The sequence below is a fragment of the Cyanistes caeruleus genome, chromosome 2 (genome assembly GCF_971803275.1).
Source record: "Cyanistes caeruleus chromosome 2, bCyaCae1.hap1.1, whole genome shotgun sequence".
Classification (NCBI taxonomy): domain Eukaryota; kingdom Metazoa; phylum Chordata; class Aves; order Passeriformes; family Paridae; genus Cyanistes; species Cyanistes caeruleus.
Window position 1 is genome coordinate 32317769 of NC_141702.1, and position 27381 is coordinate 32345149.

The window sequence follows — 27381 nt, forward strand, 5'->3', positions numbered from 1 at the left end:
GTAGAAGCAATCAGGTGTTGTGCTGGGAGAGATAGGATGGGGAAGATGTGGTAGTGAGATGCCTGTTACCTGCAGGAACAAGTAAGCAGAGAGTACCACAGACTATGTTAACCCCTACAGTTGGTGAAACTCCATCAAGAGCACAATCATTTTGAATGAGGAAAATGTATTATACTAACCACTTCAATCCTTATTCAGTTTTCCATGCAAAAACTTCATCGCATTTTCAATACATTTCAGTCAAGAGCACTGAATTAAGTCCTTTTAAAAAGTCTTGATTCTGTAATACTCAAAATTCCTAGTGAGTTTTGTGACTGGGTTTTCTGTGAGTGAATTCCTTTCACCATTTCCTCATTGCCTTCTGCTAACTGCAATCCATTTAACATAGCTTTTCAATGTTGCTGTCCAGCATGTTGCAGTTATGATTTTAACTGGGAAGAAGGGGTGCTCTGAGAAGTAGGATTCCTTCTCAAGATAACTTACACAACTTTACACCAACTTAAGTAAAACCAAGAATTGCAGAGATCTTTGCCTACACACACACTAGGTCAAAGTTCTTGGTACAGAGTAATGGTATCCTTTAGTACCAGGCACATTATGCACAGGGATTTCATCCTACACAGAGGTATGGTAGATACAGCAATTGTTTTCCTTTAGCAGACCTGTAACAGAAAGATCAAACAATTAGACCTGCTAAAGCTGAAAAAATCTCCCTCGTTCCCTTGCCTCTTCAGAGCTTTTCACTTCCTACAATTTACAAACCTGGCTGAAGACAAGCTACTGAGAGAACACTGTGAGCATCAAATCTTTATTCCTTTGGGAGTTTATTAAAGAAGGAATGAATTTAAAGAATTTTAATGAAGAATAAAAGAGAATATGATTCAAGTGGGAAGGAAAAACAACCATCAAAATTTGACCTGGGAACAACCCACTCTCTACTGTTTAGACATTTTCACCAATATAATGTTTTTATTTCAGGAACAGCCATCGAAAAGGTTCCAACCTAAGCCTAGGAATGAAGTAACTCACCAGAGGGGTAGCTGTAAACAATGTTGTATTTCTAAGTGGGTCCAAGGCTAGGTAGCCTGTCTTAATAAAGTAACTACAAGATGACAACACAGAGCTGAGCTAGGAGTAGAGAATTAAATAGAATATTTGAATATTCTAAGACAAACAGAAAAATCTGAAAATAATTACAATCTATAATTGCAAAGAAGTGATGCACTGGTACATTAATTGAGTAGGAGTTATATGTCCTTCTGAGAAATTCCTCCAGATTGTGCCAGCCTGCAAAACTCAGTCTTAGGCATAGTAGCTGGAAGGCTGGCCTTACTACTCCACACCTAGCATTGTTACACATTGTTACACAAGCATTGTTTAAGTTGCAAATGCCTCTTTAAAATGCTCAGGCTGTGAGAAAAATAAAACCAACAGATTGGCACAATGAAGTGCAACTGTGAGGAACAGCTTTTTAATAGGAGAGCACAGATGTTCTATGCACAATGGTTATGGTTTAAATTGAAAAGTGCTGTTGTTTGGCCATCATTTCAAATCACGATACTCTAAAGGAGAGTTTTCAGGACATACACACTTGAGGAGCACAAAGCTTAGGTAGAGCTAAATTGTTATATCTGCTCTGCTCCCACTAAGTGAAAAGAAAATGGTTTTCATGTGCAAGAAAAACAAAATATGGGAAATCATAGTTGGCATATAAAGGGAGACCAGGAGTAAAAGACAAAGCGGATGGACAGCAGCAGCTTTCCATCAGCTGACGAGAACAAAAAAGAAAAAATATTTTTCCCCAAAGCTGGCACTACTGCAATGGGTAGGAACACAGAGCCACTTCCCTGCAGCCTACAGGCTGGATGTGCACTGGCACTGGAACAGGAGGAAGAAGGAAAGAAATATGTACATCCAGTGCTTGTTTCACTAGACAGAGGTGCCCAAATCAGCCATGCCACAGCACTGCACAGATCCCCTCCTCTGCCACAAGACCACAGGGATCTTGAACAGCACTTGGGCTGCTGCTATAAGAGACCAAAGTCTGCCTTCCTGACAGTAATGTTACCAGCAACCATTTACAGTGACCACTCACACTACTTTTATTTGTTCTGCACTTCAGAGCAGCCTCTGTACATGCTCTGAGTTAGGGATGCTGTATTGGACCTCCCAGGTGTGGTGGTGACAGAAGTAATATATTTCATACTGATTTCAGACCAGCTGCATATGGCAAACTTTCTCTCTCCCTTGGAGAAATAATAATAGAATCATAGATTGTTGAGGGGTTGGAAGGGACCTTAAAGATCATCTTGTCCCCAAACTCCCCTGCCAGGGGCACCTCCCACTAGACCAGGTTTCTCAAGGCCTTACCCAGCCTGGCCTTGAACATTGCCAGTGTTGGGGCCCTCCACTTCTGTGGGAAGCCTATTTCAGTGCCTCACCACCCTAACAGTGAAACATTTCTTCACAGTGTCTAATCTAAATTTCCCCTCCTTCACTTCACTGATTACTACTTGTCCTATCACTGTAGGTCCTGACAAGGAGTCCCTCTCTGGCTTCCCTGCAGGCCCCCTCCAGAAGGTTGCTGTGAGATCCCCACACAACTTTCTCTTCTACAGGTGAATAGTCCCAGCTTTCCCAGCCTGTCTTCACAGGGGAAGTGCTTCAGTCCTCTTATCAGCTTCATGGCCCTGCTCTGGATTGGCTCCAACAGTTCCATGTCCTTTCTATGTTGGGGGCACCAGAACTGGACACAGTAAAATCCATTACATAGCAGATAATTATTTCCAGAGTTGAAAATAGCCCAATAGGCTTCCCTAATCTGCTTCACCAGCACTTGCTCACACTAATTGTCCAACAGAAATGGGGAATTCCAATTAATGAGCAATAAATATGATTTTTCATACACTTCATCACTATAGAAAAAAAACTGGGTTAGAAAAATCTGAAGAGTCATGATAAGATGATAAGACAACTACAGTGAAAAGAAATCCAGGTGTATTCTGATTGCATAAAAACTGTCAGATTTATCCCATGGCAAATCATGGGAAAAGAATTGCCAATCAAGAGCCACTTTCTTCTCCAGACAGCAGGGAAGAGGGGGATAACGTGTATAGCCGATAAGAATTTTCACTGGTCAGGAAAAATACAGAAAGCAGAAAAGCCCATTTAATTCATATCCTTCAGGATAATGCAGATCTCCTTTATACCTTTCTTTTGCTTATCTCTTTCTACTCTCTCCTTTTACCTTCTTTACACAGCTGTCAATTTGGGAGAGAATGAGTCAAGATGCTCTTCAAAAAATTTGATCCCACAGAAGATATGGAAAATGGTCAAAAAGCCTTGGCTAGAGAAGAAGCTCTGGCTCCCACTCCTCATATACATACTTTTACCACCAGACATTGTGGAAAAGGTATGGTGCTGGAGGCGGAGGTATCTGCACCACTCAGGAAAACTCAAAGCCTGGCTTAAAATACAGTCATAGATTTTTTGTTGGTTTTTAAAGTTAGCTCATAAAGCTGTGTTTTATAACATGCATTAAGTGAAGCAGAAAACAAATCGTGGGTTCTTGTGGGAAAAAGAATGTTATCGTGGGTCTATAACAGAATTTCGCTTTTAAAATATTTTTCTTTGACTATAACAGAAATCTCTTTCCATCTTGGCTACAATTCACATATTCACATTGTCGGGAAGATCATTCTCCCTGCTATAGAATAGTCAGGAACTGGGTGAAAAGTAACTTTATGAGATTCATTAGCAGAGAGAGAAAAGAGAGACTGGGCAGAATACCAGCTAATATTATTTTGGTTTTGAAGTGTGCATACACCATGCATGTGACCAGCCAAATTTTTCTTAGAAACAAGTAGATGTGACACAATAAATAACACCATTCTGTTCTGGCCTAAACTATCTACACCTAAATGGTCTGAGAAGCACAAACAGAAGGAACAGAGCTGACTAACTTCTGCCATTAAAGTAAGCATGCCACCATCCTCAGTACTTCCAACATTTCAGCTTTGTTAGCTGCAAAAGGGTTGCCTAAGCTACACCAGTGCGCAGAATTTTGCATTTCTATTAACATTCCTCTGGCAGGCAGAGATCTTGTTAAGGTTCGTTAATCTTTAATTATGTTTTTAAAACCCTGTAGCAGCAGTAAATACCAGTAGTTTATAGTCAGCTGTGAGAAGTAATATTAACCTCCAATCTGCATACACCAGTCTGCTCCTGTACATTAAGCACCTAGCACTGTTCACCTTCTCTACCATTTTGCCTTGCACACAATTTACATCATCTGAGTACTGTAAATTGGTGTTTATACATAGGACTCACAGCCTGCATATGCACACAAAATCAGGGCTAGAGGGTAATAAGGTAAGGAATAGTAAAGATTAGAATAAGAAATGGAGGCAAAGGAGAAGGAATACAGACAATACAATATGGAGCAGCTCTGGGGAGCTAAGGGAGAAGAGATGATGCTTCAGCCAAGTCCCTTTGTATAACCCACACTCATTTATAACTTGAATGGATGAATAAGCAAGTATTTTTCCTTCCAGCTATCCTGCTAGCTATAAGTGTGAAAATATGATAAACATCCTCTCCAAAATGCATTCCTTGTTTCTCATCTTCTACTGTGTGCAAAAACTAGTTAAATTCATTTTAAAATACTTCTTGGCTGAGTTCTTTAGCCTCTTCAGATATGGGAGCAGAGACTTAATCACAGTTTGACTTCCAAGCTGGTTTTGTCACTTGATTTAAACGTAATTCTCAGAAAGCTTAGTCACTGTAAGATCCAAATTTATGAGACATCAAGCACCATCTTTGAGCCTTAATGCCCTCAGCTGCCTTTGTCTTCTGAAGGGGCTTAGAGTAAGGTCCTGAAAAGCAATCGCCAAGAAGTCATGCCTAAATACTCTTCAATTAGGTCTTGATCCCACAGGTAGTTATGTGCTGGAAGTGCAGAAACCAAGGGCTGGTGCTGAATACTTAGTGTTTGTTTAGTGCCTGAGCAGTGAAGCTCGATAACAGAGTGAGCAAATGCAAAGAGAGGAGAGAAAAAAGCATCTGGCAATATAGCCAAATTTGTGCAGCCTCGTGCTGAGTCTTGCAGAGGAGGGGCACACGGGCATGCCCAGCATGAGCTGCTAGGAATGAGACAGTCATGACATCAAACTCAAGTGAGGAATTTCAGGTGCTGCCTGTGTGACAGGACCGGCAGATTATGCAAACATGACCACATCAGAGATGACTCCACAGTAATGACACAGTAAAGACCAGAAGAAATTGAGGGGACATTTTTTTTCCTAATATTCAGCAGTCTGTTGACCCTGTTCATGCACTAGACAGCTTTTATGCTGTTCCAGGAGATCACAACCTGTGCTGGGCTGCAGCAAAGAAGTCTCCCCAGCAGCCCTGCAAGCACATCGGTGCTGCTCTCCTGCCAGTCAAGATCCTGTGTTTCTTCCTCATAGATTGGCCTGTGAGGGTGAAACAAATACAAATATCATCAGAAAAACTGTTTTTATCCTCTTCTGGTATTTTCACTCTCATTTTACCATAATTTTCTATGCCTGTTTAGCCTGCAGGTTTAAGAAGGAGCATTTGCTGAAACAGCAAATTCTTGTGCAAGTTATAGACTAAGAACTTGTAGAAATTATTCAATGCATAAGGAATAAATTAAAAGGAATCAGATAATTAGCAAATAGAAAACAGAACCAAATTACATTAGTGATCAGGTCTCCCTAGCAGTTCTAACCTTGGAATGGCTAATGGCTGTTTCACACACATTAACTGAATCTCCCACTAGCTCCAGAGACTTCACCACAGTCATTGTGATGTCCTTTGGGAGCTCATTCACTGCCATGAGACCCCATTAGCTACCAAGGACAGTCAGTGCAGGCCAGCTGCCTAACAAGGGACAGTAGTGACAGTGGGACCAGCCCCAGTGGCAAGGCCCAGCCCCAGAACCTCCATGAGGCCATCTGGCCCAAGCTGGGGTAGCAACAAGGCTAGCCCAAACCCTATGGCCACCACATCAGTTAACAGACATGGGTTAAAAGCTCTCAGTTTTTCAGATTTCTCACAAACTCATTGAGAAATACAGGTAAAATTCATTTGTGGTACTTAGCTCAGCTGGAGATTCTGTCGGCATGACCTTCTTACTATTCCCAGATGAGTTAGACTGTGGGAGCTACTAATTGCCCTCCTTGTAGTCACATGAGAAAAGCTGTCTTTGGTCAGATTAGCCTCAATATTGAATAAAAAAAGCTTGTCTGTAATCCTTGTCTGAAAGTCAGCCATCAGTTCTCTCTTTTGGTGTCCCTAATAAAGTTGAGTATACCTATATCAATTTATATCACTGGAAAGGGAGTTCAATTTCCCTTCAACCTCCAGTACCTCCTCTAGGAGTTAATGACTAATATGTTCAACATCTTCTTTCTAAGCTGCATAATTACTCTTCTTTCCACACTTCATATGTCTTCTGCTTTCAGAGACAACTTTTGTCTCTCAGATCTGCCCTCAGTGGAACTCACCAAATGTCTTCAGACGCCCTCTCTGTCAGCTGCCAAGCTGCCCTTCTCTGCCTCTGAAATTTTCTCCTGGGGATTTAATTTGCAAAACACAGCAAGAGGGGAAAGCAGCCACTGCGGTGCCAGTGGGAGAGATTTGATCTCTACAGGACTTTGGTACCTGAGGACATCCAGGTACCTGGAGGATGCCCTGAGGATGTCCTTCAGAGAGGGTATCCATGGACCTGACATATATCTTCAAACATCAGGTATGGAAAACAAAAAATATATGGATTTCAACTGGGATTTAACTTTTTTTTTTTCCTTTAGGGGATTGTTCTAATCCTTTCAAACTACTACTGGTGACAACAAGGACAGAGACCAGTAGGCATCTCCCAGTGGTCATCTTTTTCCTGCATAGACTCTGAGCACTTTCACCCTGTATGTATGTTGTACCACATGAAAGTGACCATTCTCCTCCAAATGAGCTGGCATCTTTACTCCAGCTACTCTGGGAATCTCTTTAGCCCACTGCAAATAGAATGGAAAATGAAATGTCATCACCTGGCTAGATGGAGAACAGCAGTCCAAAAATACTAGTCTGGTGGCAACCAGTGTCATCTAGAAGGTCCTAAGCCTGGCTTTCAGGGCAAATGCTACTCATGAAAGGAAATTGCAGAAAGGACCACCAATTTTCAGAACGCTCTAATCTGGGTGACCCACTCTGGCAAGGGTTTTAGGTTACAAAACACAGTGAGATGCCAATATTTCCCAACCACTACAACCAGGGGTTTTTGTTGGCTAACCAAGGAGACTCTCAACTCAGCATGCTCACTGTTTTCAGATACCCTGCTTTATCATGTGTTATGGCAAGGTGCCCAGGCACCCCACATGACAAAGAGAAGGCACCCCAATGGATGTCAGCACATCTAAAAGGCAGGAATTTTCCTGCCCTACACAGTACTGCTGGGGTAATTACATACCATACAGCACCATGCCCAGTGTATAAACTGTGGGAGTTTACTTGCTGCTCAGGGACAGTCTGCGCACCAGTAGGTGGTGAGCAATTGTTTTGTGCACCACTTTCCTTTCTTGGGTTTCATCCTCTCTGTATTTTTATCTCTCTTTTCATTATTATTAATTAGTGTTATATTTCACATTATTTCAGTTATTAAACTGTCCTTATCTCAACCCATGGGTTTTATGTTTTTTCCAATTCTCCTTCCCCTCCCACTTGCAGGGAGAGGCAGTGAGGAGCGTCTGTGTGGTACTTAGTTGCTGGCTGTTATTAAACCATGACAGGAGTCAGCATGCCTGCTGTGCCCTGGCACACAGCCTCAAAATGCTGGCGCTCAGGAGGTGCTATTGAGCTGTGGGTCAGCCTTTGTTTGCCTGAGCAGCACGTATTCACTGGAGCTGCATCAGTCTGCACCTCACTGTGTGCTGATAAAAAAATCACGATGAATTATCCAGTTCATTTTGGCTCTGCGTAGAGCTATCAAGACTCTCAATATGCAAATGGGTCTTGTTTATCATGTGATAGATACTATGTAATGTAGCACCTAAATTACACTGAGTTTGCAATGCCATCTGGTTTCATCTTCCATTATATTAGAGGATCGCTATGTTATATTTGACCTGAAAATTGGCGCAGGAATAGAGCAGGGCCATGGATGCAGTTTGAAGTGGTAAGCTCTGCTCACTCACATGAAGTTTCAGACAAAAATTTCTTTTCTCCTCTTCAGATCTGGAAAACAGCAAGTACCAAGTAGGCCACAGCAAAAATCTAGTATTATGTACAGGTTTACCTGGATGTAGAGTCAGGTGACACTGCCATAGAAGGAGTGTCCATTCAAATTTTCTCATGTGACAGAAAAATACTGACCTAGAGTGGAAGGCAAGCCAGTGAACAGTCAGAGGAACAGTCCATAGATACCAAGTTACTTTTGGTTTGATAGGATCTCAAGATAAAGAAAATATTTTCATTAACTTTTAGCAAACTCCAAGTCTTCCCATTGAAGCCAAAAAAATGATTTTTACTTTTAAATATTCTTCACATGTACTTGTAGATCTCTAGCTTATTATGGTATAATTACATAGATTTGTAGCTAAGATTTTACCCACCCTGAAAGGAAAAGCACATTCCTAAAGGCCTCTATCCTATCTTGCTTCCTCTGGAAACTAAGGACAAGCCACTCTGCCAAGACATTTTCTCATGAACAACTAGCAAAAGAGGGGCTCTAGAAAAGGGTTGGACCAAGGGGGAGAATTACCTTATCACCTGTGCTTCTAACTGGGGACTCTTGGCAATTATGCTAATTTGCTGAGCTTATAAAACTGTGTTCAGCCTATATCATGTGAGAATTTTTCCACACTTGCTCCTGGAGGCCTCCAATTCCAGAGAAGATTTTATATAACTGCCTCTATTAATACTGTCTTGAAAGTGTGTTGTTTCATGTTTAGATCTTTGTGGCATCATCGAGACTTCTAAGAAATGATGGGCTAATGTATTTTTTTTTTATTGGTAGTGCAAATATGCTCAAGGGAGTTGACCATTTCTCCTTGTTGTCTACATTTGACTCCATCAGCCAAAGCATTTTCTTGATTGTAAGCTTCTCTTGCAGACCAGCTCTGTGTCTGTCTGATTAAACTACAGAATAATAATTCATCATTGTCTGTCCATTCCCACTTTACTGTCTAATTAAAATTATTTTTATGCCCAAAGATAATTGCTTTCTTCTATTATTATTCTGAAATGTTAATATAATCTAGCTCACCAGTCTCTGTGTCTACCACTAGAGACAATAAATAAATTAGATACAGAAAAATGATGTTTAAATAATATTATGATTGAGTCATAAAACTCTAATAGCACAGAAATTCCAGTTAAGACCACAGAGTGTTGCCAAAGAGATTTGCTGTACATATGGGTGGCTGTTTCTCAGAGTCCCAGAAAAGGCCATGCTATACACCCTGGGTGCTTCATTAGCAACACATTACTGGCCTCATAGAGTCAAGTGAACAGAAAATCATTTTACAATGGTCATTATTTTTAATGTCAGTACTTACTGACTGTCCTTATCCTGCAGCATCTGAAATATGTGGATCAGAAGATGATGACAAAAGTTGGCTCTTCAGTGGAATTTTCTTGCCTTAATTATCTTGTTAGTTAATAAATTGTTTAAAAATGTTTTTGTTGGCCTAAAACAATGGCCTCTTGAGAAAGATAGTTGCACCATATTAATGCCCTCAGAAGACAGAAGTAGCAATCAAAATTAGAATTTCCCCAAATAAGCTATTTCTGTAAAGAGCAATCAAGTCAATATAAATATTGGATATTTTAATTTTAAATATCCAGAATATTTTTTCTCTTCCTTATTGGTTTTTAGATATCACCACCAGCCCATACTCAATATGTCACTATTTCCTGCCTTTAGCACTTCTATGGTGTTTTTATTCTGGTCCCTAATCAGTCCCAAGCAATGTGAGTACACACACACACGGGCACACGCAAGGCCACTGACTGTAAATGCATTTGGGGCTGGTCAGATGCAGCTCATTCGGCCTCAAAAGCTACAGTGTGCAGATCAGCAGACACAGCTGAACAGTAAACTTCAAAATTTTCCATGCACTTTCTGTCTGAAATTTTACCCTAAGTTTTTAATGATAATTGCATCAGCTGCCTGATTTCAGCAGGCCTTTTCAGTGAAAAGTGTGTATAAGAAGGGCAACAAACACATTGACCTTACCTGAGACACATGTCAGAAATTTTCCATCCTTGCAGACTGGACTTCAGATCGTCGCAACAACCAATATCATTATCACCCAAATCCCTCACCTCTTTCTAGCCCTGATCCATGTTTTGAGGGTTGCTGTAAATTTCCATAACATCAAAAAAACTTCAGACTCTGCCTTACATCTCCTCCAAGCTGGTCCCACAAGCAGAAATTTTATTTTGTTAAGATCTCTTGAGATACCAGAATAAAGCATGAGAAGTTTTAGGTCTGTAAGTTACTTGAGGTTATTTTCAGATATTTTTATGGTTTACTTTCAACACCCTGTAGTTAAATTCATACCAGCTATAGCAACTTGGTTTTAAAAAATAAAGGCAATGAAGAGTAATGGCAGATTTACAGGAGATTTTCATATCTTGGTGTAAAGATAATTTGCTGACTCAGGCTAAGATCTGGGAACACCAAGCCATGCTGCTGTCTTCCCTTCCCAACCAGTGGTCCTGTGGATGCAGGTGGTACTGAAATGACCCTCCATGCAATGCTGTCCATCTCATTCCCATCAGTTTTCTGTCAGCATGATGAGCTTCAAAAATAATTTTGTCTCCTGAAAGACCTAAGTGTCCCATCCTTGTCTCTTGATTCTTTGTCCCTCATATGGACACATCAAGCTGAGGGCTCAGCCAACTCAAAATCGTTTGACACATTTGCCAAAACAAATTCCACAAGTTCTTTAGACAGCATCAAGACACCAAAGAAAATGTAGGATGCAGCAATTGTAATGTCTTTTACAACACACTTTTTTTCCTTAAGTAGGACTATATTTAATTTGCATGAGAAAAAAGGAAGAGATCTCTTGGAAAAATTGTACCATATTTCTTTTTCATCCCAGTATCATCTGCCTCTAAATCTAAATGTTTTGGGAAAAGGTTTCTGAATTTAAAAACAAGGGAAAATCCCCTTAAGATTTATCTGACCTTTTTCCTCTCATACCTTTCAGGGACTTCAGCTCATTTCCCACTGCTAGAATCATCCATGTGGACACACCACTAAGCCCATCTGCTCCTTACATTAAGTCTGTGCTGCTTCATGAATGCACTAACTATAATAATCTTTAATTAGTATAGATTACAGCTAGGTATTCCTGATATCCCCTTTAGCTTAAAGTATATACACTATTTTACGTTCCCTCTTAGAACCAAGAATCTGATGTGTTCATTGCTAAAAACCTTCACAGGCAAAAAAACAGCAAAACAAAAAATACAGACAAAATAACTGAGACAAAGCACTTGGTGTGAGAAATCAGATTCAACTTTTCAACTCCAAGACCTCCAGTAGTAATAACTGATCACATAGAAATTAATCCGTCTTCCTCAGTAAATGGAGAGGAAGCTAATGAATGCCTTATTCTCAAAAAAAAACCCAAACAAAAGTTGGAAGAGCTCTACCTTCACAGTAGTTTGTAGTCCAAGGTTTGATTTTCATAGTAGACAGTCTTCTGGCTGGGAAAGCGTTATTATGTGATTTCATCTATATAATATTTATCATGGAAATACAATGTCTTTCTATTTATTAAATCTTTACCATTATAGTATATACAAGACAGGGAGTCATTCAAATGGTAATTGAGACACAAAGAAATAAAATCTTGCAAAGCTTACATTGAAAGTTTATCAGATTAGAACCTTTGAACTACAACCCAAACCACAGTTCTTTCCCTTCCTCTCTGATTTGCACAAATACCTGATCAAGACAACCTTTAAAAATGCCTTGAAAAATCATGACAGACATGAAGCCTAATGCTGAAATGGGATTTCAGATTTTAGTTTTTTCAATTCTAACTAATTCTAATCTGCAGTTTCTTTGTTTACAGTTTAAGCCTCTCTATTTTATAGGGCACGTTATCCTTATTAGTCACTGACTGTAGAAGAAGCTCTCGATGAAAGATACAAGCATACACACCTAAGATAGGTGGGATTATATTTCTTGCTGAACACCTTTTCTCAAATCTAAGATGAAGCATTCTGCCATGAAGACAGAATAAAATGTGAAGTTTACACAAACAAATGCTGGACAGTTTGCAGAAAGGAAAATTCCAATATATTGGTCCAATCTTGTGGAATTCCTTCAAGCTTTAGCCTGTAAAATACTGCTACTTTGGGGTTATAGCACCTACTTTGTGTATTACTCTAAAAAAAATTCTGTAAGATTCATTTATCAAAAGCAGGACCATAAATATGCAGAAAAGTAAACTTCAGGAAGTGCAAATACTGCAGTGTATCTTTTGAATTCTAGAGGAGCTGTCTGATGAAAGCAGGAGAAAAACAACCAATTTAATTTGACTCCTTGACTATTCTTGCAACAATTTTTTATTCCATCCTCTAAAAATATCAGTTTTCTCCTGAATTAGACATATTAAGACAAAATGCTCCAAGTCAGGCTTTCAGAGTTTCCTAAGCATTCTGCTGTTGTAGTTAAACAACATTGGTCAAAATGGAGTGCAGAACTGCCTTCTGCAAGGCATAGCCACACTACGTGGATAGTTTGGATTGCACTGAATTGAACTGAGTTATAAGCTTCATCGACAGGTGAACATGCTTTACATTTTTTGAATATTTGTTTTCATTGTTTTTATTTACTTTGAATTTTTATTTTTTATTCAGAATCACAAAAATAATGTGTAACACCTCTAACAGTAGCAATTAATATCAACATCTGAATATTGAATGAATTAGCAGAGAAAGACTAAATTAGTTTGTTCTGGTCACAGTCTGAATTTTTTTCATTCTTCAAAAGGTCAAAAGCATTACCTTTATTCCCCTGGGGAGCAAGAGAGAACTGCTAGACACATCTCCTTCACGCAGGATTGAGTAGAAATTGCTGTTTTGCTTGCAGGAGGAGATAGCAGTCCAAAACAAACCTGCATAAGGCTGCTCAGAAACTGAGCTGCACGAGACGGGTCCTGTTAGAGAGCAATGTGTGTATCTGTGAACAGACGGCTACAGGAAAGCTTACAGAAAACAAAACAAAACAAAACACCAAACAAGAAAAGGAAATTGTGTCCTCAAAGAAGCATTTTGATACAGTTTTGCCTCTACAGAAGCTTAAAATTGTGAATGAATAAATTATTTCACTTTTGTTTCTTCCCTGCTCAGGTGAGATCTGGTGAATACTTTTTCTCAAGAAAGAAGGATGAGCAATTCCCCTTTGCAGGCGGAGCTGCCCACAAACCCTGGACACTGGCTACCTGCAGGAGTCACAGGGAGCACCAGTGCAACACAGCATGGAAAACACTTATGTTCCTAGCAGGGCAATCCAAAGCAATACATTTCACAACCAGTCAACAAACAAGGATATAGACTGGCAGTTGTGAGCCCTCCTGCTGGAAGTGCTTGTATGGATCTCATGAGAAGCCAAGGAAGTTCCATTCAGTTCACTAACCAGTCGTAAGTCAATAGCAAATCCCAGCTGCAGTCTCTCTGCCAGGCCTACCAGGCTTCGGCATGGATCCCAGGCAGACCAACAGAACTAAATTTACAGTGGAACTGTTTGGAATAACAAATTAAGAGGAAAAAAATCAGGATATGTTCATAATTACATTCCATGAACGTAAAGGGAGGTCATGTGTTGCATATGTTATTTTTTGCAGAAAGTCATTCTCTCCCAGCTCTAAATTAATCATGTTTCATCAGAATGGTTTTGCATATCAATAAAGCTGCATTGCTTAGAAATTCAGGTATTTCGTAAGAATTTCATAAGTGCAAATTTTTAGCATCTAGACTTCCGCATCAGAATAAGTTCTTACAGTTTCATAAGGCAAGATTAGATTTATAATTGCAAGCTGCAATCACTGTGCTGAAAAGAATATCAAGCTTAAAGCCTACCTGCCCTGTAATATTCCAGGAAGGATTTCTTAGCCTGAAGCTGAAGTGCTGAAGTGATTGATCTGTTGTTTAAATGCCAGGGAGAGCTTTTAGGACTGGAGAGAGAACAATAATGCAGGGTGGTGTTTCTTTGCAATGGGGCTGCTCAACAGAGATAATTCAAAATGCTTATCCTTTTGCAACTTTAGTTACATCTCACGCTAAACTTTTCTTTTTCTGCTACAGTACAGCCTGAGAGGAAAAATAAAACACAGAAAGAATTAAGTTCCCATTTCATCCCATAAAGCGTTTCTAGAGAATGCTCATAACTTTTTCACTGCTTGGGGCTTGCTTTACTGCATTAATGCAAACATGAAACTGTAAGGTCACAAATGAACAACACCAGCCAGAACATGCTAGTCAGATGTAACAAAACTTCCTAATGCAAAGGCAGATCACATAGAAAAAGTAGACCAATTACATGACCTTGTTGGATCAATTGTCAAAAATATTGAGCTGTCCCAGCTCCCTTTCCAGAAGATACAGATGGAGCAGATTTTAGTCCTAAATAACCTGTCTTCCACACCCCATTCTACTTCGCAAGTTTCATTCCCAGCAGGTTTTTGAAGCATAGTGTGCTCAGACCAGACACTTTCGCATTTCACTCTGCTTCGCTTTTTATTGAGGAGATGTTTTTCCTCCCAAAAGAGAGTCATATTGTGAAGTGGGGAAAATGCCAGGTGCCTTCAGCCTCCTAAAGCCTGTTAATGGTGTCCAAACAAGCTCTAACTTTTGTAGCCCTGCTGGTCTAAAGCAATTGGTCCCATAAGAGGAACACGTGTGTTATAAGCTGAGACACAGGAGAATGGTGGGAATGCTGGCTGTGAGTGTATCCTGTGCAGCGTATAAAGGATGGATATTGAAGCTATTGGAGAGGCTGTCAGACAGAGTATGGGATGGTATGAGCATGGACACTGGGAACAGCTAGGGGAGAGAGGCAAATAGTAATGCAGAGAGGCCAGAAGAAAGCAAAGGTAAAGGGGGTTACAGCAGGGCAGCCTGCAGGAGAAGGAGCAGAGGGCAGGAACACCAACACATTAGCTCATTTTAAATGAAGCCTTCCTATGGAGCAAGACTTAAAACTGTAGACTGCAGCTAAGAGTTACTGCAGATGGGGGAAGACCACCAGCTGGCCAACCCTATGGAGGAAAGACTGAAAATGTCAAATAATGTAACACAATCACAAATTCGCTGCCATCCTGTTTATCTATCAATCACATTAAAGTTTTCCATCCAATAGCAAAAATATTGGTGGTGAAGGCATTTGACTTGTATTTGCAAGTGAATACAGTTATTTCACTCCTCACCAAGGTATTAGTGTAATCTTCCTAGACCTCTGGTAAGCACTGAAATACTACCTCTGTGGTGGAACACGCTTCATTTGGAATTTATCCCTTCTTGCTGCCAAGCAAGTCCTCAGGAAAGCTTGCACATGTATGCTGTCCACTCCGTCAGGGTATAAGGCAGAGCACCAGTGACATGAGGTTTCCAGGCAGAACATGGGTTTTTCTGGCCAGTAGACTAAGAACTCTGTACTGGCAGGCAGCTGACTGGCAGGTCAAAGGACATGTGCATGCTCTCCTTGGAGTCACATATTATAAAGAGCAAACCCCTTTCCAAAAGGAGCCAACAGCGTTCAGCAAGGAACAGGGAAATTACTCACTCTGATGAAAACATGGCAGAGCCAGAGGAGGAGAATGGGGAGCCCCTGGAGAAGGGAAATGTGGATGACCACAGGGTAGGCTGGGGTATCATAGGAAGAATGAGAAACAACAGAGAAAAATATAGCAATTTTACAGGAACACATTACAAGAGGAATTAGATCAAGGAGAACCTTCACTGGCATCAGTGATCTAGAGGTGTGATGGTGAAGGCTGCTTAAGGCATGGCAGCATTGAAAGCACAGTGGTGGCAGCAGGCTACATGGAGGGAACAACAGAGTTGGAAAAACAGGGGCAAAGAGAACCTGGTGGGGGAGCACGAGGAACAGAAGGCAGAACAAAAGAAAGAGGAAGACACATTGTGATCCATTTTCATTTGCAACTCAAGCTCCTCTTTGGTTAAATTATGAGTTAATCAGTAAGATGTAAGCACTGGTCCCAACTGAAAATGAGCAATGCTGCTGGTAGCAGTGACATTCCTCATGCTAACTGTGGAGAGTGTTTCCAAACTAGTAAGCTCTATCAAAAGAGAAGCTGTTTGTTTATGCCTGCAGCATCATCTGCTTTTGCAAAGCAAGAAGAGAAATGCCTAATTAATTATGTTAGCTATTCCTTGGAAAATGAAAAGGGTAGAGGAGAAATAGTGCTTACCTTGAATGACCACCTTCTGCTTAGCTCAGCAAGAGGAACACGTTTATGTTCAACCAGACCAATCTTTAGTTGGCAAAATGAGTTAAATGTGCATCTCAATAGCTGTTACTCTGTAATTCTGTGGGCTAAACAAGGATCTCAACCTCAGACTCCATGTACAAGGCTAGAATCAATCCTCTATGGAGCAATGAGTTGGAGAAAGGAAGTCTAGCCTAAAACCAACTTGAAAAATACGTCTCTCACAAATAGGAAAAATTTCACCAAAAATTGCATTCTAAGTTAAATACATAAGATATGTAACACAAACAATCCAGAAAATAAGCATTTAAAATTTAAAGAAAGCCTTGTTCCCAGTGCTATCTAGTAACAAATGAATACACAAATGACACTAGAAAATTAAAAATGAAGGATTAATCTGAAATCTTAGTTAAATCTGACTGGAATTTCAATTAGGTGTCAAAACTATCCAAAATCTGATGAACAAAAATTCTATAATGTATATTTGTCTAATCAGTCCAAAACTAAAAATAATATTATGATTATTTTTGGTAGCACATTTTCCCCAAAAAATTTCAAATAAAATGTTGTGGCCATTATATTTACTGAAAAGCAATATAAATTGGGTTATTTAATGATCAGAGACAAGCTGAAGTCTCCTGTGAAGCAGGCATATCTAAATTAATGCTTCCCTGTGTAGCATCACTCCATGATAAACGTTTTCATTGAAGCTGGGACTGCAGAAACAAAAAGGAAAAGGTAGTTTAGCCCTCCTTACAGAACTGGTACTCAACAGAAATGGTATTCAACAGTTGCAAGCCTACAGAGTTTAGTTAAGAACTTGTAAAATAGAGTGTAAAGTTGCACATAGATAAAAATGCTCAGATGTTTATTAACAGCCCATACAGATTTCTCTGATATGCATTCAGATTGTAAGACTCCATGTGAAAAACCCAGCCCTTGGTGCTTCCAGTACAGTGTCCTGGCAATGCACAGTGAGTTGGAATTAGTTCTCCAGTGCCCTCTACTGGGTATAAAGGCAGTATCATGAATCACGTTTTGCCCCTGGGAACTTTACTGAAATTGTGCAAAATGTGTCATTTTCTTATGTAAAAATTTAACAAAAACCTAGAGATTTGCTTTCTCATCAATAAATTCATAATCAAGACATGGTCTTGGAATCGTTTAGGTTTTCCTGAGTGAAAATTAAAAACTTTTTCTTCCTTTTTCTTTGCCCTTTTTCTTTCCTTTCCTTTTCCTTTCATTTTTTCTTTTTTGTTGCTTCTTTTTTCTGTTTCATTGTTGTGGAAATAATACACAGTGTTTCAACTCTAACAGAGAAAAAGATACTTAACAGATTGAGTCTGCAATCATTCTTCTTCTAATTGTTAAAACCAAAGGAGAATATATATTGGTTCCGCTGGAGATAGAGATTAATAATAATAATAACAATAATAAGAAGGACAGCTGTTTACTAACAGATCATTTAAACTGTCTCCTGACAAGAAAAACAATTCACTCTGCAGTATAGAACAACATAGGAAGGTAGGGGTTTGAAAGCTGTATTAACTTCTTCCCTAGTGTCAAAGCACAAATTGAATAGAGGAGATTCACTATGAGCTGTTGACCTTCTGTCTAAAATTTCTTTTTAAAGGCTAAACCATATAACAAAGGTCGATATGTACTTTTTATTACTTAGCAGACTTAAGGCTTAGATGATCTAGTCAATTTTGTATTGCCTAAATAGAATGAGTCTGGAGCCAACAGAGATGCAGTGAAGGGAAATTCTACATCTAGCATTTGGTCTCACCCTCCTGGCAGTCTGGTCTGGCACAGTTTGTGAATTTCATTCAAAATTCTCTTCTTAGTCATGGATTCAGATTTTAAATGTTATTGCTAATTTCTTGGCCAGCTTCCTGGTGGCAGTGCCATTATTCCCAGGTACAAAGCAAAGTGGTGCCACAATGACAATCAAAATGTGAATTATTAAAGAAAATTAATAACTGGACTGGACACACAAAAAAAAACCCCTAATGTAAATGCTGTTAGGCACAAGTGGAACTAATATAATTACTTTTGTATTAATTCCAGAGAAACTGAGGCTAGCTTCTCCTTTGCATGTTTGGGAAAATCAGTATTACTAATGAAAGTCCAGAAACATTTTGAGAAACATTTTGTATTGAGTAACAGAATTTAACAACAGTGTAGAGATGGAAAATTAATAACAGAACAATCCTTGGCTCTCAAAAACGTGGAGGTACTAATGGGCCAAGAAGGTGTGGCCAGCTTACTCAGATTCAGCAAACCTGATATATTTTCAAGGTCTCAGTGGATAAAGCTGGAAAAATCTTTCAATGCCAGCAACTGCCAACAATAAACCCACCCTTCTGGAGCTGACAGTTGGCACTCTGCAAGACAAAGATGCAAAATACTAATGAACATTTGCATTTATTCTTTGTATTCTGCCAGTTTTCTGTCTTCCCTTAAATGTTCCTGAAACAGATCCCCAACTAGCCCCCAGAATAAAATACAAAAAAAAAAAAAGAAAAAAAAAGAAAAAAAAAGAAAAAAAACCCCAAAAAAATAAAAATAAAAGACTGAATAGAATTCAGTGAAACTCTTTCTGTTTTCCTGTAGTCCCTACAGCTGCTACAGACACCAGCTGCTTTCCAATCCCAGTGTGGATTTATCCACTGGGATACTATCCCAGTAATCTACACTTCTCCCTGATTCCAGCACCCCCAGCACAGCGTGTGCACAGATGGATATGCCCATCCTGCTCTCTTTCTATTTACCTGCCCTCAGTGGCCATTTGCTGTTAATTTTAATCCCTCAGCTCCCGCCCAAGGCCCGGGGACACCCTAGAGCCTGTGGGTTCTGTATCTGCTCTTTGGGGACACAAGCAGTGCTGAATCCCAACTGGGATAGCTTCTAATAACCCACTTTTGTCCATCACTGAGCATTTTGCAGTCCCTAATAATTCAGTCACCAGATAAAGAAACTGCTGGGAAGAACATGAGCTCCACCTTCACTGCAAGAGAACTGGTGTAAACAGCTAATTTTGGGAGAGTGGCTGCTGACACAAACTACGAGCAGAAGAGCACTGACTTGCAGTCCCCAGTGACAATCACAGGAACGTGGGGTTAAAACACAGCCTGCCCTATTTCTCACAGGTGAGACAACCTGTGTCTTGCAGGGCTTGTTCCATTAAAAAAACTCAACAACAAAAAAAAAGGTGCAAAATATTAATCCCCTGTTCTGAATTTCTAAAAAGAAGATACTGATGGTGGGATGATGAGGATCTCATAGTAGGTGTCTCAGAGCAGCAAATGATCAGCTTGTCAAGGTGTGACCTGGGAGGCTGTGAGCCTGGGGAAAGGGCTGCCATGCCTGTAGGGCACTAGCACAGCTGGACTTGCAGGGGATGGGCTGCCTGCTGGTGAGGCAGCAGGTAAAATGCAGTAGTCATCTGCCAGCCTTGCTGAAATGGGATGAAAAAATTAAGGCAAGCATTGGCAATGCACATATCCAACCACAGCATCATCCCTGCAAGGAGGTACCATTTTCTTCCCTGGAAGTGCCACACAAGAGGCACAGGAAATGTAAGACCAAAGTATTCCGAGTGGGAAACAGCTCTGCAAGGCAAAACCTCACCTCTGCTCACCTCCAGGAGCAAACAAGTTCTTGTCCCCAGAGATTTTCCACCTTTCTTTAGAGCTTTGAGCATCCATCCTTTGTAGAAACAAACATGATCTGCAAGTAACAGCTCCTTTCCTGAGCTGAGGCTGGGCAGAGTATTTATAAAGATTTCCCACAACACAAAGAGCCACATCCAGAAGGAGAGTTATGTCCACAGCAGAGTATGAACTGTACAGTGGTGAGGGAGAGGACACTGAATATAGAGATTGAAGCAGTTCTAGTTACAGTTTTCCCAGTTTAGACCAAACTCTTTAATATTTCAATGTGATTTTTTAATGTATGAGTAAATACTGCATTAACAAAAGGAGTAATATGTCTGTAACCATAGATTTTTTGTTTGTGCAGCTCCTCTCATGCAATATTCATAAACCTGTTTCTATTTATTTTCTGATAATTTCACTAGCACATTGAAAGAGTGCCTGGCAAGTCATAAAACTCAATTGCTGTTTTCACAGCATATTGTGCACTTGCTAAAGAAACTTTTAGCCTCAAATGAATGCTACGCATTGTTTTGTAACAAATTACAATATGCTGGGAGCACACTGGGAAACCAAATGTCAGCCTCCAAAGTATCAGTCTTCCATTTAAAGGTCACATCTTATCTTAATGGGATAACTGGAATGTCTGCTATGATTTCATATCCCTAAAACCACTCTTCCTTGCTCCTGCAAATGTTCCTTTCTGATAGTCCCTTTCCAGTAATACAAACATAGAGACAAATGCACATGGTGCTGCTGGGTAAGGAGAGAACTTCATTGATTTGAAGACATGAACTGTTTTTTTCTCGTTTTGTCATTTTAGGAAGAAAATGATACTACAATATAAGAATACCTTATCAGTGATGGTTTAGGACACAATGTTGTATCAGTGTAATGTCTTGTGAAGGACTGTGATGGCTACAGTATAGGTATAAAATCTATACTGGTATAAAGTAAATAATTCAGATATCTCCTGAAGGCTTTTTACAACTTTCAGTATTTTAAAAATACAGCAGAAACAATTCAGTTTAAAGTATAGCTGAGCCTTTGCAGCATATGAACGAAAATTGCCATAATTTGCTTTTCTTCTATTTGAAGACGTGGAGTTTCTCTCATCCTGCCCATTTCTGTCCAATCAATACAGTCAATATGTTTTGAAATATGATCTCCTATATGACTATTTGCTTATTGTTTGGGGGGAGTTTAATTCACAGTTGTGCTAGCATGCCATTCAATCTGGCTTTTCAACAGAATTAATACTGTTTTAATAAAAATATTTCTCATTTTTATATAACATTTAAAACAGGTATAATTGAATCTCAATCCCATGCAAGTAAATAACCAACAGCTCCATTACTAACTTAAGGGCAATAGAACACAGGCCCAGATAAACTCTGCTCAATACAGACTTTATCCATTGCCTCTGTACATGAAATTTCTAAAAGCTTTAAGAAGCGGGCCATAGACTGTCTGCCACAGAGCCCAGATTGAGCCTCAGGAGATTTTACTTTATAGTAGCACTGTCAAAAGTAGATAAAATCACAACAAAAAGAATCTATTTGGCTGCACTAGTGTCCTGCAAACTTCTACAGTTCTGTAGTTCTACATGTCAAAGCCACCACCAGTTAATGTTATGGTAGAATTTGGCTTGACTTTAGTATTTAATCTATGGCCTTGGGCAAAGATGTGGGTGTTTGCTCTATTGTCCTCTGGCAACTCTAAAAAGAAACACTGTCCAGTAGATAATTACATATTGACAGCAGAAGCCAGGCCAAACTAAGGGGAGATGTATTGAAGATAGGTGGATCAACAAATGAAACTAGTTCAGATCAGTCTTTGTCACAAACTGGGAGATAGCTTCGTAACGTTCTGGAAATAAAAGAGGTTTGCCATTCTGTGTGTGTGTGTGTGTGTGTGTGTGTGTGTGTGCACCACACAGGAGTTGTGCGCCAATGTCTGATATAAAAATTCTTGCTAAAGAAAGAATAACCAGTGCAGTCTGGAAGATAATCAATCCCAAAAACCCCCCGGGTCATTTTCAGACAAATAAGATCTAATGCTTACATAGGGATTCTATGTAAAGGAAGCCTCTTCTAAAAGGCTGAATTGCTCTTCCCCAAATCAATATTTCCTCTACCTTGGTTTTAGTTCTCATTTTCAGAATTATAGTAATTTAATTGCAATTTAAATACCTATTCCAAATCCAAAAGAATACACAGGAAGTCTCTTATCTCCAAGGAACATTCACAGAAATTCCAGGGTCCCAATGCCTCCCTGACTGTACACATCCCTAAGCTCAATATCAAACGTGATAAATAGTACTTTTGATAGTCCTCTCTCTAATTCCATACCAAACAGACAGACTCCAGTTCCAGTACTGGAGCTACTACTACTCACAGAAAGTGAAACTAACAACTTCTCAGAGTGGACAGATAACTTTTTAGACCTCCACTTCTCTTCCTGACTTTTCAAACACAGCTCTAGATTAATTACTAGCAACACTAGTCCAGTCCAGCAGAGTGGGATGAAGAGTAGATCCATTAGTGCATTGCAGAAACACCAAATTTTCAGTTTGTTACCGATGATGTGAGATGGAAAAATCAATCTCTGAGCTAACATATAGATGAGTACAGCTAGAAATTTGTTTCTCTGGAGTGCTTTTGTAATTAGAGAGAGATTTGTAGGAACAAAATAGTTTTCAAGTGGAAAATAAATTAAATTGATGGAGCACATTAAACAGATTATTCAGCAAAGGACACCTGAGTGACCTTACTTCTGACCTGGTCATAAGCATGCAATAAGCATGCACACCACCTAATAAGGTCTTAATGCTTTTAAGTTTGCAGCTTTACATGTAGGTGTTTCTGGGTGAAGACCAGGATCAAACAATGTCATTTGATTTTGTCTTTCAACTCTTCAGCTGGAGAAATTGCTCTTTTTCTTCCTGTAATGGCAGCCTAAGAAACCACTATTGGAAAACAACTTAATCATGAAAGACAACACAGAACAACCCATAAGGTTTACTTGATTTCAGCAGCTGAGGGTATTGATTTGTGTTCACTCTTTGAACTAGCTGCAATATGAATGGCAATGGGGGAAGGGAGAGAAACACTTGTATCACCTTGAAGAAGCTCCAGCTACTCAATTTATCCACATGGGTGGGTGGCCTGACTAACCAGGGAAAGGCAAGGCAGGACGTGGGGGAAAACACTGTTCAGAGACAGCATCAGTCATATAGATGGGACTGTAACTCAGCCTGTGGAGATTAGTGAAAAGGTATGAATGATAAATGCTTCTTTTTTAGGATTCTCTTAAAGATTCATTTCTTCTTTGTGAGTGATTCATTGTTTTCCTTCTTGATTCTCAGGTTACCTTAATAAGCATATGAAAATCTTTTATTCAGTAATAAAAGGATATAAGAATTGAAGCCTCATATCATAAATTGTATCTGACATTCAAAATATGCTGATGTATCAGGCTTCTATTTGCAGCAGCTTTTGGAAGAAAGTGTGTCCTGTGGATCATGAAAACTCTGTTTGCAGGCTCTTGGAGCTCATCTCAAAAAAATATTTGAGGGTCTGACAAGGGAGTGTGATGGGTCTTACAGACCTTATGGCCTTTTCCACACCTTATCCTCTTCCTTCTCTTCTGCTGCTCTATCCACATCTCTGTCTTGTGACAGGCAAAGGAAGTGAATTCATTCTTCAGTGTTACTTATCTGACCACAAGTGTCAGTATCACAGACCACGGATGGATTAAGCATATTTGATCTACCCTGTATGTAAATTAAATCCAGCAATAATTCAAATTATGTAGAATTTAAACTCCTTTTTAATTAAGCCTAGGCCAGAGTTACAACATAATTCCCTACAGGCAAATGGAAAGGGAGCTACTCTAATCTGTGCATGTTACAGCCCAGCCCTGCATATCCTCTCCTTTTGCAGGACAGTAATTCAGAAATAACCACATAATCTGACAAAATGACATAAGTACATATAGCCTGTACCAAAGCTCACTTTTGTGGTCCAGATGAGCCTCAGAAAATCCCAGAGAAAAATAAAGTGCCTCAGTAACTGTTGTTTTCCCATTGAATCTAGTCATACCACAACACCAGCAGTATTTCCAGAGATTAACTTGCTTTGGTGCAAGTTCCCAAGGAAAAAAAGAAATTTTAAAGGACTAGAAAGATAGTTGTTATGAGTAATCTGCTATTACTTTCTTCTTAAGAATGAAGTACCTACATAGAATATACTGTTTACACAAGGGCTGTGAGAATATTTCCGGCTGAGAAAGGTCTCACAGCCTCCATTTGCCCAAGATATTTCACACCTCAGAAAACCCATATGAAATACATTGTTTTTTGCAATATTGTCAGTATGGTATAGCAGATGTTTGGGCTATTCCACCCACATCCCCTGTGCTTCCCTGACCACTTTGGTACCTTGAGGCATTCCTGCACCAATTTCTCCTCATGACACTACAGAGTCAGCATTTCTGTCATCCATGATTAGGCATATGACCACAGAAAATGCTCAGTGGCAAGACAGGTAAGGGTGGGGGTTTGAAAAGGCTGTAATTTTTGATAAATCCAATTACCCAGATGGAGCTGTCATAGTTATAAAACCAAGGTCTGGAATTCTTATATTATTTCCTGCCAGTGGTTTGGGGTGGGGGAGAGCTTAAACCCTTTAGCAGATATTTAGAAGGAGAAGAAGTTGCTAATGAAATGAAAAAGTTATAAATGTTGTCTTTCTCTAAATGAAAGCCCAGTTACCTGTGGATGATATAATTTTGCTTCTTTTCCTTCAAGAGTCAGAGTTTGATTGATAATCAAAAATTTGCTCTGTCAAAGCCAAAATAAAAAATTACCATTAGCATCTCAGTTATATGAAAAAGTCCAGTTGCAGTCAATTGTGGTTTAGAGAGTCCATTTCTGCAACAGTGATATTAAATTCAGGGACCAACAAAGAGAGGAAATTCTTCAGGTTGCAACTAGGAGGTTCAAGACCAGTCCAGCACCCACAGCTGGTCTGCTCAGAGACAATGGGAAGGTTGAAAAATATTAATTCATCTTTGACATAACAAAATACAGTTCTCCGCATGTCCAGGCAAGCACCATCTTCTGCAGAGGTACTGGGGTGCACACAGCCATTTTCCCCTCTCTTCTACAGCCCAGTCCAGTCATTTTGTAGAGTTTTGGACCAGGTAAAATTAATCTGAACTGGAACTTGTTACAAATGTTCTTTCAAAGTGAAGCTTTGCATTAAGTAATAAAAATGGATCCATTTCTTTGGGAGTCTGGCACTACCTAGCCTATAAAAATATAACAATTATAATGCTACTACAACAATATCTTCCTGTTCAGCCATTGCACAAATGCTTCCACCAATGGGCAAAATTCAGGAAATGTTTCCTTGTTTGTAGTCAGAGATGCAAAAATAACACACAGAGAATATAGTTTCAGATCTCTTAAACTCTCCAAAGTATACAACTGTACATATTTCTTCTGAGATTCCAGCTGGATGTTTATTTCTCAGTTAAATACGTAGATGTTTCCATTACTTTTTAGAATTTCTGAGAATATCCACAGCCAGAAAAGCTTTGTTTTAAATAATCTTTTAAGATGAAGTTCCAGATATACACAAATCAAGGAGAGGAACAGGAGAATGCACTTTATCAGTCAGGGATCTCCAAATGAATGATTAAGACTGGTTGTGCCAACTCAGCTCCATATTTGGGAGGTAACATCAAGTTCATCAAGCAGTCAACTATAACTTTAAGGTCTATGCCCACTGAAACCCACCAGAGAGACTCCCAGGAGTAGAAGAAAACATATGCACCAATGGGAGGGGAAGTAGGCTAATTTTTCTGGGGAAAACATTATCATACATAGGTTTCTTTTGTGAAAACTAATGAATACATATGTAAAATATAGTGTGTATATATATATACACAGGAGCTTCTCTATATCCACATGCATTATGTTTTGGTGGAAATATCCCCTCATGTATCCAGCATTGTAATAAAGAATACCTGCTTTCTAATATGAAAATTATAATGTTAGAGAGTTTTCTTTCTTGCCATTTTCGGTAAGACTATGAGTATAGAATATTAAACGCCAAAATTCCCTGTGATGCTGCTTACTCTTAAAAAAAAGTATAGGGTTGAAATTTACTTATTTTAGAAGAAGAATTGCATGGGGTTTGTTTTTCCTTTAATAAATATCTGAAATTATTACCTTCCACAGGCCCTATAAATATTTTTCTTCATGGATTTGTGGTAGGAATTTAAAATGCATCCTGTATTGCAAGAGCCAGAAAAATGACTATGAAGCCATAGACAAGAGTAACTCTTCAGCAGCAAAGCCAGAGTCCACAATGACTTTGAGAATCCATAGGATTTTATATTCTTTCCATTAGGTCATACTTGCATCACATTAAGGCTACCGATTAAAGTCAAGGAAAATATAGTCTTTCATAGCTTGTTAATACATTGTGGTGGTAAGTTGCATTTTAATAGATGTGCTCTCAGACATCTGAGTTGCAGACCACGTCCTGAGAACAATGCCAGGCTCCTCTCACCACAGACTCAGGATGAACAGGACTGAACTCTTAATGTTGAGGTATTTTAAGATAGAAAAATTTAGCAGGGAATATAGCTGGATGAACTTGTGATTTCTCAAAACTGGCCCACCACTTCTCACAACAAAATTAATTGGGACATAGCAACAGAGCAGCAGAGGAGGGCCAGGCTGGAGGAGAGAGCTCCGTGCATTTTGGTGGTAAGTCGAGGGCAGGGATCTCTCTCCTCTCATCAGGGGGAAAAATCTCAGCTAGAGTACAGATTCCTTTTTCCTAGTAGGACCTTTTCCTCCTTAGCCCTCATGAATCCTTCAAGAGCAAGCCTGGTTCTCCAAGGCACTAGCCCTGGCAAAGTCAGTGGCAGGATCCTGGCTTTCCTTCACCACCACGGTTTTAGCAGCGCTTACAGACTGTTACCACAGATGGCTGCCTCTCTGCCTACGCTTGAATTTGTCCCACTATTTTTGTTTTCCATGTATATTGGGACTAGCAAACATCAGAGTGGTAATAGGTGGCCAGGGAATAAGAGAGAAAATAACAATACGTTATTGTTAGCATGAATCACAGGTAAAAATAGTTCAGCATGTTGTTATCTGTGTTTCTAAAAAGAAAATCCAGCCCAAAAGGTATGCACCTACATGTGAGTATAAGAAC

General features: G+C 39.5%; 1 long non-coding RNA gene across 2 annotated transcripts in view; it reads right to left on the reverse strand.

The window, feature by feature from the left end:
* Window positions 1–1105: 1105 nt before the first annotated feature.
* The window catches only part of LOC111926075 (uncharacterized), a 62472-nt gene continuing 36196 nt past the window's right edge, over window positions 1106–27381 (reverse strand). Inside the window, exons 2-6 of one of the 2 annotated variants that reach the window (XR_015282977.1) lie at window positions 13048–13199; window positions 11686–11735; window positions 8392–8467; window positions 8145–8253; window positions 1106–5474 (exon numbers count right to left, since the gene is read on the reverse strand). This is a non-coding gene — a long non-coding RNA (uncharacterized LOC111926075). Of the gene's footprint in view, window positions 5475–8144; window positions 8254–8391; window positions 8468–11685; window positions 11740–13047; window positions 13200–27381 lie in introns of both variants that reach the window. The other variant, XR_015282976.1, reaches the window with a different exon arrangement.